We start from the raw sequence: 12,669 nt of genomic DNA on the forward strand, positions 1-12,669 counted from the left end.
ACCTATAAAGCTCTTTCTCACCCCATCCCCACTATCTACATTCTATTCATTCTCCAAGTTAATTTTTAGGTCATTCCCCCACTCCCCCCACCATGCCCTTTCTCTCTTAATCCAGTCTACTTACAACTCCTATACCATTCCTATTGTTCCCCTTTCATGCTCCTTCATTGTTCTTAATTATTTTAGAGTTTTCTCTCTTGCTCTTGCCTCAACAGTGAGAGATTAAAACCCAGATACCCTGATTTACACTTGCTCTGTACCCTCTCTTAACCTGTATGAATAAGCTTTGCATCTAAGAAGAACCATAAACCATATTTTAGAGTCTTTGATGGTTTCCCTGTCAATGTTTGTCAAAAAAAAATTTAGTCTGTCTGTCCTCTTACCTAGTTTATTCTCCACCTGGATCACTTTTGTTACATCTATACACACAAGGGCACCTATGATAACCATGGACACTGGTTATCTCAATATGGAGAAGTGGAAATGGAATTCAGAGGATTCAGTGGATTATCATGCTGGCAGATGAAGAACTTGCAGCATCTACAGACTTCATGCAGGTGTTTGACTAAAAATATTATGGTATTTTTGGGTGAAAGGGAAGTAAGTTGTGTTGAGTCTGAGCCATATCTGGATCCTAGAAGCGGTTGTTACTCATTTTGAATTAACTCACTGGCCTCCTGGATTCTATATACTATATACTAGACTGATCTGATCTGATCTGATACAGTCTCACAAGCTTGTCCTGTCACAAGCAACAGGACTTATCTTCATGGTGCTGATGCAGTCTGAGTTCTCTGCCCTGGTCAAACCCTCCATGCATACCCAGGTCTCATCACCACTTTTCTGAGCCAGGGACCTCATCTTTTCCTTATGTAATTTCTATCATTACAAGCTGAAGGGAAGCCTTGTTATGTGTTATGGTAACACATAACAAGGTGATGTGTTACCAAAAAAAGTCAGTACAATCTTAGCCTCATTGCAACTTTGGGTGGTGGCATGCTGGGCAGAGTTAAATTCTAGCAGAGCCAAGAGCCTGGACACTGTTGATAAGAAACAGCTTAAAAGACTGGAAGCTGTATCACCCAGAAAAGAGGATGTGATGCAGAGAGGGAGCAATAGGATTCTATTTTTATCTATACGAGTTGGGAGGTGATGTGGAAGTGGGGCTTTGCTTATATGAAAGCTATGACTAGTGAGGTTAACTTATACGGAGGCTGTCTACATTTAAAAATGGAAGGAACTGCTTTGTAACTGGTGAGCACACTCTTAACACTTGTCAGATTTAAGGACTTGTGTTCAGATGATTAATCGAGTTATAATGAAAGAGATGCCTGCATTACATGAAACTAGAGAGACATAAATCAATTGCAAATCCAGCCTTCTTTTAATCTATGATGGTTTCCAATTTACTTAAGCCTTTCAAGAGATACAGCACCTAGAAAACAAGTAAGATTTTGGTTTCATCTGTACAGATGAAAAGCTTTTATGCAAGCTTTTGGGAGGGGGAGAATGGAAAGGGGGAAGGTTTGTCCAATATCAATCTGGATGGTTTTGTTTTAGTAGGTCCATCTTGAAAACAACTGTCTTTCACAAGGCGGTACAAATTTTGTTCCCTCCTTCACAACTGGGACATAATTCAGCACATTCCCCCTTCACTATTCATGGGGGATTGGTTCCAGGACCCCCACAGATACGAAAATCCATAGATGCTCAAGTCTTCTATGTAAAACCCAGTAGTACTGTCAGCCTTCTGTATTCATGTGTCCTGCATTTGTGAATTCAGCCAACCTTGGTTGAATTTTGACTATAAGTACACCAGGATTTCAGGCATTCTAAAACCTTCAAAAGTTTGAAAAATAATGTTTGGTTGCTTTTCCATGTTAATTGACAGTGACTTGGAGTACCAAATAATTATGTCTCTAGCCTTATCTGAAAAATGAGAGTGCTAATGGTACCTTCCTCATAGAGCTGTTTTTAACAGGAAATGAAATAATACTTGGAAAGCACCTAGCACAGTGTGGACGTGGGAAGTTTCAGCCATTGTGAGGAATATACAGTTGGCCCTTGAATGTACAGGTTTAAACAGCACTGGTCCACTTTTATGTGAACTTTTTTCCATAAATATATTGGAAAAATTTTTGGAGATTTGCAACAATTTGAAAAAACTTGTAGATGAACCATGTAGCCCAGTGAAATGAAGAAAAGAAAGTGAAGTCACTCAGTCATGTCTGACTCTTGCAACCCTCATGGACTGTAGGCTACCAGGCTCCTCAGTCCATGGAAATTTTCCAGGCAAGAGTACTGGAATAGGTTGCCATTTCCTTCTCCAGGGGATCTTCTCGACCCAGGAATTGAACCTGGGTCTCCTGCATTGCAGGCAGATGCTTTACTGTCTGAGCCACCAGGGAAGCACTATGTAGCCTAGAAATATCGATAAATATGATACAGTATTGTAAGTACTGTGTGTAAATACTCTTCCTTTGAGGGATTTTCTTAACATTTCAAGATATAATAGTTCTATCACTCCCAAAATTTCCCTCATGCCCCTTTGTGACCATTCTGTCATCTCTCAGTTCAGTTCAGTTCAGTTCAGTCACTCAGTGATGTCTGACTCTTTGCGATCACATGAATTGCAGCACGCCAGGCCTCCCTGTCCATCACCAGCTCCCAGAGTTCACCCAAACTCATGTCCATTGAGTTGGTGATGCCATCCAGCCATCTCATCCTCTGTCGTCCCCTTTTCCTCCTGCCCCCGATCCCTCCCAGCATATCAGACTCTTTTCCAATGAGTCAACTCTTCACATGAGGTGGCCAAAGTATTGGAGTTTCAGCTTTAGCATCAGTCCTTCCAGTGAACACCCAGGACTGATCTCCTTTAGAATGGACTGCTTGGATCTCCTTGCAGTCCAAGGGACTCTCAAGAGTCTTCTCCAACACCACAGTTCAAAGGCATCAATTCTTTGGTGCTCAGCTTTCTTCACAGTCCAACTCTCACAGCCATACATGACCACTGGAAAAACCATAGCCTTGACTAGACGGACTTTGTTGGCAAAGTAACGTCTCTGCTTTTGAATATGCTATCTAGGTTGGTCATAACTTTCCTTCCAAGGAGTAAGCGTCTTTTCATTTCATGGCTGCAATCACCATCTGCAGTGATTTTGGAGCCCCCAGAAATAAAGTCTGGCACTGTTACCACTGTTTCCCCATCTATTTCCTATGAAGTGATGGGACCAGGTGCCATGATCTTCGTTTTCTGAATGTTAAGCTTTAAGCCAACTTTTTCACTCTCCTCTTTAACTTTCATCAAGAGGCTTTTTAGTTCCTCTTCACTTTCTGCCATAAGGGTGGTGTCATCTGCATATCTGAGGTTATTGATATTTCTCCCGGCAATCTTGATTCCAGCTTGTGCTTCTACCAGCCCAGCGTTTCTCATGATGTACTCTGCATGTAAGTTAAATAAGCAGGGTGACAATATACAGCCTTGACGTACTCCTTTTCCTATTTGGAACCAGTCTGTTGTTCCATGTCCAGTTCTAACTGTTGCTTCCTGATCTGCATATAGGTTTCTCAAGAGGCAGGTCAGGTCGTCTGGTATTCCCATGTCTTCCAGAATTTCCCACAGTTTATTGTGATCCACACAGTCAAAGGCTTTGGCATAGTCAATAAAGCAGAAATAGATGTTTTTCTGGAACTCTCTTGCTTTTTCCATGATCCAGCGGATGTTGGCAATTTGATCTCTGGTTCCTCTGCCTTTTCTAAAACCAGCTTGAATATCTGGAAGTTCACAGTTCACGTATTGCTGAAGTGTGGCTTGGAGAATTTTGAGCATTACTTTACTAGCGTGTAAGACGAGGGCAATTGTGTGGTAGTTTGAGCGTTCTTTGGCATTGCCTTTCTTTGGGATTGGAATGAAAACCGACCTTTTCCAGTCCTGTGGCCACTGCTGAGTTTTCCAAATTTGCTGGCATATTGAGTGCAGCACTTTCACAGCATCATCTTTCAGGATTTGAAATAGCTCAATTGGAATTCCATCACCTCCACTGGTTTTGTTTGTAGTGATGCTTTCTAAGGCCCACTTGACTTCACATTCCAGGATGTCTGGCTCTAGATGAGTGATCACACCATCATGATTATCTGGGTTGTGAAGATCTTTTGTGTACAGTTCTTCCGTGTATTCTTGCCACCTCTTCTTGATATCTTCTGCTTCTGTTAGGTCCATACCATTTCTGTCCTTTATCGAGCCTATCTTTGCATGAAATGTCCCCTTGGTATCTCTAATTTTCTTGAAGAGATCTCTAGTCTTTCCCATTCTGTTGTTTGCCTCTATTTCTTTGCATTGATCACTAAGGAAGGCTTTCTTATCTCTCCTTGCTATTCTTTGGAACTCTGCATTCAGATGTTAATATCTTTTCTTTTCTCCTTTGCTTTTCACTTCTCTTCTTTTCACAGCTATTTGTAAGGCCTCCCCAGACAGCCATTTTCCTTTTCTGCATTTCTTTTGCATGGGGATGGTCTTGATCCCTGTCTCCTGTACAGTGTCACGAACCTCCGTCCATAGTTCATCAGGCACTCTATCTATCAGATCTTGTCCCTTAAATCTATTTCTCACTTATACTGCATAATCATAAGGGATTTGATTTAGGTCATACCTGAATGGTCTAGTGGTTTTCCCTACTTTCTTCAAATTCAGTCTGAATTTGGCAATAAGGAGTTCATGATCTGAGCCACAGTCAGCTCCCGGTATTGTTTTTGCTGACTGTATAGAGCTTCTCCATCTTTGGCTGCAAAGAATATAATCAATCTGATTTTGGTGTTGACCATCTGGTGATGTCCATGTCTGGAGTCTTCTCTTGTGCTATTGGAAGAGGGTGTTTGCTATGACCAGTGCTTTCTCTTGGCAAAACTCTATTAGCCTTTGCCCTGCTTCATTCCATATTCCAAGGCCAAATTTCCCTGTTACCCCAGGTGTTTCTTGACTTCCTACTTTTGCATTCCAGTCCCCTATAATGAAAAGGACATCTTTTTTGACATCTGTCATCTCTATCCCCTGGCAATCACTGGTCTAATTTCTGTCCCTATCATGTTGCCTTTTCCAGAAAATTATTTTAAACTTATAAAGCGGGGCTTCCCTCATAGCTCAGTTGGTAAAGAATCTGCCTGCAATACAGGAGACCTGGGTTTGATTCCTGTGTCAGGAAGATCCCCTGGAGAAGGAAATGGCAACCCACTCCAGTATTCTTGCCTGGAGAATCTCATGGACAGAGGAGCCTGGTGGGCTACAGTCCACGGGGTCACAAGAGTTAGACACAACTTAACAACTAAACCACCACCACCATAAAAGATGTCACATTTTGAATCTGGCTTCTTTCATCTAGCATAATGCTTTTGATATTCATCCATGTTGCTCCATATAGTGATATGTTCTTTTTTATTGCTGAATAGTATTCCATTATATGGATATACCACATTTGATGACCCACTCATCAATTGATGGAGATTTCATTTCTTTCTGAGTTTTGGTGATTTTGAAAAAAAATTCACTTTGAAAGTTTTTTTTTTTAACCTTTAATCATCTCCGGTATTTAGTTATCCAAGCTATTTATTTATTGATTGATTTTTAGCCATGCCATATGGCATGTGGGTTCTGAATAAGAATCAAACCCTCACCCCCTGCATTGGAACTCCTGAGTTGAAACCACCAGACCACCAGGGAAGTCCTCTGTATTTTTAATTTGATTTGATATTAAGGGATTATCTTTTGCCATTTCAACTGAAGCATTCATTCTGAAATATAATGGTAACTAGGGCAGGCTGCTCATGGCAACTTAGCATGCTGGTACTGCTGCTAAGTCACTTCAGTCATGTCTGACTCTGTGCGACCCTATAGACGGGAGCCCACCAGGCTCCCCCGTCCCTGGGATTCTCCAGGCAAGAACACTGGAGTGGGTTGCCATTTCCTTCTCCAATGCATGAACGTGAAAAGTGAAAGGGAAATTGCTCAGTTGTGTCCGACCCTCAGTGACCCCATGGACTGCAGCCTTCCAGGCTCCTCCATCCATGGGATTTTCCAGGCAAGAGTACTGGAGTGGGGTGCCATTGCCTTCTCCGCAACTTAGCATAGATACTCCAAAAGGTAGCCTTTTTCCTGTACTTGTCATTCTAGGCCTTTGACTTACCATGTGGAGAAAACACCACTTCTGTGTATCTGAACAGGCAAGTATCCTGCTCTCAGAATGAAGGGACTCAGAAGGTCGTGGCTGTAGCTGCCTGAGATCCAGTCATTTCCCTTTTGCAATAAGGCTATGATGTAAATAATCATATGTGAATAGGTTTTCAACATTACCCGTGGGAAATTAGGAGCTGAACTTCAATTCTTCAAACTCTGTTCCATTTTGAAAATTACTTATCTGAGGAGTAAGAAGAAAAAGTACATATAAAGACATCAAGGGTCTAAGATAGGTGAGTGCTGATTTATTATACAGTGTATTCACTTAAAATGAAATTTGTCTTTTAGATTCATTTGCCTCAGGCATCACAGTGTTGCAACACGCCATGGTATCACATTGCAAAACTCTGACTGTTAAAAACGTCTTTTTCTGTCTCACCTTCTTTTCCCAGACAAAAAGGAGATGGGGGGAGGAGGAGATAAGGAAGGAAAAGGGAGTAAGGGGTGAGAAGAAGGAAGTAGAAACCTTGGGTAATTATATAGCACATTTGATGTTAGAATTTCAAAAGGTGTTTCCAAAATCAACTCACTTGACACTACCTGACTGTCAGGATCAGGGAAACAAGGCAGGAACCCGAATGGGTTTTTGCAGAGAACCACTGGGCAATGGTGAATTTCATGTGTCAACTTGGCTGGGCCATGGGCACCTGGATATTTGGTTCAACGTTATTCTGGACGTTTCTGGTGAAAGTGTTTTTTGGAGGAGATAAACATTTAAATTGGTAAATTTCCATAATAGGAGTGGGCCTCATCTAGTCAGTTGAAGAGCTGAATAGAACAAATATTTGACCTCTGGAGCAAGAGGGAATTCTGCCAGTCCACTGCCTTGGGACTTGAATTGCAATTCTTTGTTGGGTCTCCAGACTGTCAGCCTACCCTGCCAACTTGGGATTTATCAAATGTCCATGATTACATGAACCAATTTTTAAAAATAAATGTAGATGTATAGATACATTCACACATCCTCTTGATTCTATTTCTCCAAAGAACCTTTACAGATTTGTGTAAGTCAGTGGCAGAATGAGAAGAGTCATCTGGATGGAGACAGGAGAGTCCAGTGGGTTAATGGTAGAGGCCCTGGAGCCAATTAACCAACTTCAAATCAAGGCTCTGCCATTCATTAACTGGGCTTCTCAGTGGTGCTAGTGGTAAAGAACCCACATGCCAGTGTAAGAAATATAAGAGACCTGAGTTCAATCCCTAGGTTGGGAAGATCCCCTGGGGGAGGGTATGGCAACCCACTCCACTATTCTTGCCTGGAGAATCTGCATGGACAGAGGAGCCTGGCGGGCTACAGTCCAGAGGGTCACAACGAGTCAGACAGGACTAAAGCAACTGAACACGCAATCATTAGCTGTTTGCTCAGTCTCCTTATCTGGGGAGCAATTCTACCTACCATAGCTCTGAGTATGAAGGAGTCAGGGCTCTGGAAACTCAGCTGCGATTATCATTTCAATTAATATCTGAGTTCTACTGGCACCTGTTTTCTAGATCTGCTCCCCTACTCCAGTGGCAGAGTTGAATAAGACACTGTGTGGCCTGCAAAGCTGAAAATGTTTACTATCCTGCCCATTCTTGAAAAAGTGTACTGACCTCTGAAGTACGATATGGGAAAATCTGACAGAAATACTTCACAAGTAATTTGACTAGATGATGTTCTTTTTAAATTAGGAACACATTCTTGCAAATCTTGAAGCTGGTCTTTTTATGTTTGATTCAGACAATCTTGTTAAGTCTGTGCCGTGCAGTTTATCATGTTTGAGCAGAAATTAGTCATCCTTATGTTTTCTTGAGTAGGCTCCTTCTGAATCTGTTAAAAGTGCCAATATCATGAGTAGCAGACTTCTCAAAGATTTCATTTTTGATTAGTTTGGGAATTAGTAATTTGGCCTAACCACCTTAGAGAAAAGGACAGAAATAATTACTTTAAAACGTGGAACATTAGCTGGGTTTGGGAGTGACAAGGTAAGGAATTCTGTTGGGATTATCTCATCTGAATGAGTGTCAGTCAAGGCACGCCAAGAACATTTCTCTTAAGAGCAAAAGGATATGTGTCTAGGGTGGCTGGTACACTCATTTACTAAATGATGGATAGCTATAGATATAGACATGTATCCCCACATATGTCACAAATACACATAAGCACATGTATGTATTTCAGGCACACCAATCTTCTTCCTGTTGAGACTTACTTTGTTATAGTTTTTCTATTGCTTCCAAGAGACGGAGGTAGCCCTGTCTTCATTCTGTGCCTCTTTTGATCCTAGGCTATGTTAGACTGACTGCAATGGTGACCACACTGGTGATGTCAAAATAGGTTGCATTCAGCCTTGCAGGTCCTCCTCACAGACAATTTCCCATCACCCTTCATTATCACTATGCTCACTTCTCTTTAAATTTCTTCCCAGGGCAAATGCCTAAGCAGTGACTGGGAGAATCTTCCACTGCTTGGAGAATGATATCATAAGAAAGAGTCAAGGGGTATCCATCTACCCAAGAAGGGTACCTGCCACAGGTTGTGATAAGAACAGGGTGATAGGGATGGGGAAGACTAGTTATCCTGACATAAGGGGTGTTTCCTGGCAGATGTGATTTCTGATTAGAATCTTAAAAGGTGAGCAATGGCTATTTCCAAGAAAGTAAAGAAGAACATCAAGGAGGAGAAGGAAAGAGTTTGAGCAAAAGGGTGCAAATGGTCAGAAGTCCCTGGCAGGCACTGGTCATCGGCTCTATGAAACACAGCCATCCCCGCCCCCACGCCCTCCCCCACCGCCACTCCCCTTTAAATTCCTGCCTCTCTCTACTGCTCACTGCCACCCTGGATGTTTCCGGGGGAAGGTGAATGAAATCAACACTGTAATTGAGGAAGTGAGTGCCTTCTGACCTCTGGTCTCTGTTAAACCCTAACCTCTCTGTCTGTTTCTCCCTCTGTAATAGTCTCATATTAGGAAGCACCACTACCAGTTCACTCCTCCACACACCTTGCATGGCAGGCTTGCTTCCATTGTAGCTTTTCCACAGAATACTCTTTATCTGGATTAAATGAGAGGCTTGATCTGCCAGGGGCTTCCCTGGTGGCTCAGAGGGTAAAGCATCTGCCTGCAATGCAGGAGACCCGGGTTTGATCCCTGGGTCAGGAAGATCTGCTGGAGTCAGCCCACTCCAGTACTCTTGCCTGGAAAATCCCATGGATGGAGAAGCCTGATAGGCTATAGTCCATGGTGTCACAAAGAGTCTGACATGACTGAGGAACTTCACTTTCATTTTCACTTTTGATCTGCCAATAATGCTGTTTAACCAAAGAACTATCTTTGGTAATAAAGACTTTCCTTATTTATTGAAACTATTGTAACGCTGAAGAAGCTGAAGTTGAACGGTTCTATAAAGACCTATAAGACCTTTTAGAACTAACACCCAAAAAAGATGTCCTTTTCATTATAGGGGACTGGAATGCAAAAGTAGGAACTCAAGAAACACCTGGGGTAACAGGCAAATTTGGCCTTGGAATATGGAATGAAGCAGGGCAAAGGCTAATAGAGTTTTGCCAAGAGAAGGCTATGGTCATAGCAAACACCCTCTTCCAACAACACAAGAGAAGACTCTAGACATGGACATCACCAGATGGTCAACACCAAAATCAAATTGATTATATTCTTTGCAGCCAAAGATGGAGAAGCTCTATACAGTCAGCAAAAACAAGACCAGGAGCCGACTGTGGCTCAGATCATGAACTCTTTATTGCCAAATTCAGACTGAAATTGAAGAAAATAGGGGAAACGACTAGACCATTCAGGTATGACCTAAATCAAATCCCATATGATTATACAGTGACAGTGAGAAATAGATTTAAGGGACAAGATCTGATAGATAGAGTGCCTGATGAACTATGGACGGAGGTTCGTGACACTGTACAGGAGACAGGGATTAAGACCATCCCCATGGAAAAGAAATGCAAAAAAGGAAAATGGCTGTCTGGGGAGGCCTTACAAATAGCTGTGAAAAGAAGAGAAGTGAAAAGCAAAGGAGAAAAGGAAAGATATAAACATCTGAATGCAGAGTTCCAAAGAATAGCAAGGAGAGATAAGAAAGCCTTCCTTAGTGATCAATGCAAAGAAATAGAGGCAAACAACAGAATGGGAAAGACTAGAGATCTCTTCAAGAAAATTAGAGATATCAAGGGGACATTTCATGCAAAGATGGGCTCGATAAAGGGCAGAAATGGTATGGACCTAACAGAAGCAGAAGATATCAAGAAGAGGTGGCAAGAATGCACAGAAAAACTGTACACAAAAGATCTTCACGACCCAGATAATCATGATGGTGTGATCACTCACCTAGAGCCAGACATCCTGGAATGTGAAGTCAAGTGGGCCTTAGAAAGCATCACTACAAAAAAAACCAGTGGAGGTGATGGAATTCCAGTTGAACTATTTCAAATCTTGGAAGATGATGCTGTGAAAGTGCTGCACTCAATATGCCAGCAAATTTGGAAAACTCAGCAGTGGCCACAGGACTGGAAAAGGTCGGTTTTCATTCCAATCCCAAAGAAAGGCAATGCCAAAGAATGCTCAAACTACCACACAATTGCACTCATCTCACATGCTAGTAAAGTAATGCTCAAAATTCGCCAAGCCACACTTCAGCAATATGTGAACCGTGAACTTCCAGATATTCAAGCTGGTTTTAGAAAAGGCAGAGGAACCAGAGATCAAATTGCCAACATCCGCTGGATCATGGAAAAAGCAAGAGAGTTCCAGAAAAACATCTATTTCTGCTTTATTGACTATGCCAAAGCCTTTGACTGTGTGGATCACAATAAACTGTGGAAAATTCTGGAAGAGATGGGAATACCATCAGGAAGCAACAGTTAGACCTGGACATGGAACAACAGACTGGGATCCAAATAAGAAAAGGAGTACGTCAAGGCTGTATATTGTCACCCTGCTTATTTAACTTCTATGCAGAGTACATCATGAGAAACGCTGGGCTGGAAGAAGCACAAGCTGGAATCAAGATTGCCCGGAGAAATATCAATAACCTCAGATATGCAGATGACACCACCCTTATGGCAGAAAGTGAAGAGAAACTACAAAGCCTCTTGATGAAAGTGAAAGAGGAGAGTTAAAAAGTTGGCTTAAAGCTCAACGTTCAGAAAACAAAGATCATGGCACCTGGTCCCATCACTTCATGGGAAATAGATGGGGAAACAATGGAAACAGTGTCAGACTTTATTTTTGGGGGCTCCAAAATCACTGCAGATGGTGATTGCAGCCATGAAATTAAAACACGCTTACTCCTTGGAAGGAAAGTTATGACCAACCTAGATAGCACATTCAAAAGCAGAGATATTACTTTGCCAACAAAGGTCCATCTAGTCAAGGCTATGGTTGGTTTTTCCAGTGGTCATGTATGGATGTGAGAGTTGGACTGTGAAGAAAGCTGAGTGCGGAAGAATTGATGCTTTTGAGCTGTCCCTTGGACTGCAAGGAGATCCAACCAGTCCATTCTAAAGGAGATCAGCCCTGGGTGTTCTTTGGAAAGTGAAAGTGAAGTCGCTCAGTTGTGTCCGACTCTTTGCGACCCTGTGGACTGTAGCCCACTAGGCTCCTCCATCCATGGGATTCTCCGGGCAAGAATCCTGGAGTTGGTTGCCATTTCCTTCTCCAGGGGATCTTCCCGACCCAGGGATTGAACCCAGGTCTCCTGCATTGCAGGGAGACACTTTAACCTCTGAGCCACCAAGAACTGATGCTAAAGCTGAAACTCCAGTACTTTGGCCACCTCATGCGAAGAGTTGACTCATTGGAAAAGACTCTGATGCTGGGAGGGATTGGGGGCAGGAGGAGAAGGGGACGACAGAGGATGAGATGGCTGGATAGCATCACCGACTCGATAGACATGAGTTTGGGTGAACTCCGGGAGTTGGTGATGGACAGGGAGGCCTGGCGTCTGCGATTCATGGGGTCACAAAGAGTCGGACACAACTGAGCGACTGAACTGATTGTTGACTAACAATGCATGCCGAATGACACCCATGTTTTATTCAAGCCAGGTAGTATGCTAAGTGCATTGTGTAAGTAACAGATTCTTTCTTGACAGAAGTCATGGGCTCAGATGTCAGTCTAGTGGTTTTATAAACATCTTCTGTTAAGATTCAGTGTTAGTAAAGTGTCTGCAGGATCTGATTTAAACTTTCAATAAAACAGTGGGGCATGTGAAATTTACATGTTTAATTCTTTACTGAATTTTTTCCTCTAATGTTCACAAATGTAGACATATCTCTTTTCTGAATTAAATAGTAAGACTTTTAATAAAGCACTCCCTGAATAAAAACTTTAGAAAATCTGCTGCTGACTTTGATGGGTGGAAGATGGAGCTGGTATGTCAGTGTTGATATTTGCTGGTGGTCTGGGTCTTGCCTACATAATATGGTTTTATGTAGC

At 42.3% G+C, this 12,669-nt stretch overlaps 1 protein-coding gene and 1 long non-coding RNA gene across 3 annotated transcripts in view; one reads left to right on the forward strand and one right to left on the reverse strand.

The window, feature by feature from the left end:
- Positions 1-8,979, reverse strand: part of PRAG1 (PEAK1 related, kinase-activating pseudokinase 1) — a 71,258-nt gene extending 62,279 nt beyond the window's left edge. Inside the window, exon 1 of the mRNA XM_061404367.1 lies at positions 6,177-8,979. The gene's annotated coding sequence lies outside the window, so the exon portion shown is untranslated. The remainder of the gene's footprint in view (positions 1-6,176) is intronic.
- LOC133239937 (uncharacterized) overlaps positions 1-12,669 on the forward strand; it is a 53,734-nt gene that overhangs the window by 15,150 nt on the left and 25,915 nt on the right. The window lies entirely within an intron of this gene.

The sequence above is a fragment of the Bos javanicus genome, chromosome 27, assembly GCF_032452875.1.
Source record: "Bos javanicus breed banteng chromosome 27, ARS-OSU_banteng_1.0, whole genome shotgun sequence".
NCBI classification, from domain to species: domain Eukaryota; kingdom Metazoa; phylum Chordata; class Mammalia; order Artiodactyla; family Bovidae; genus Bos; species Bos javanicus.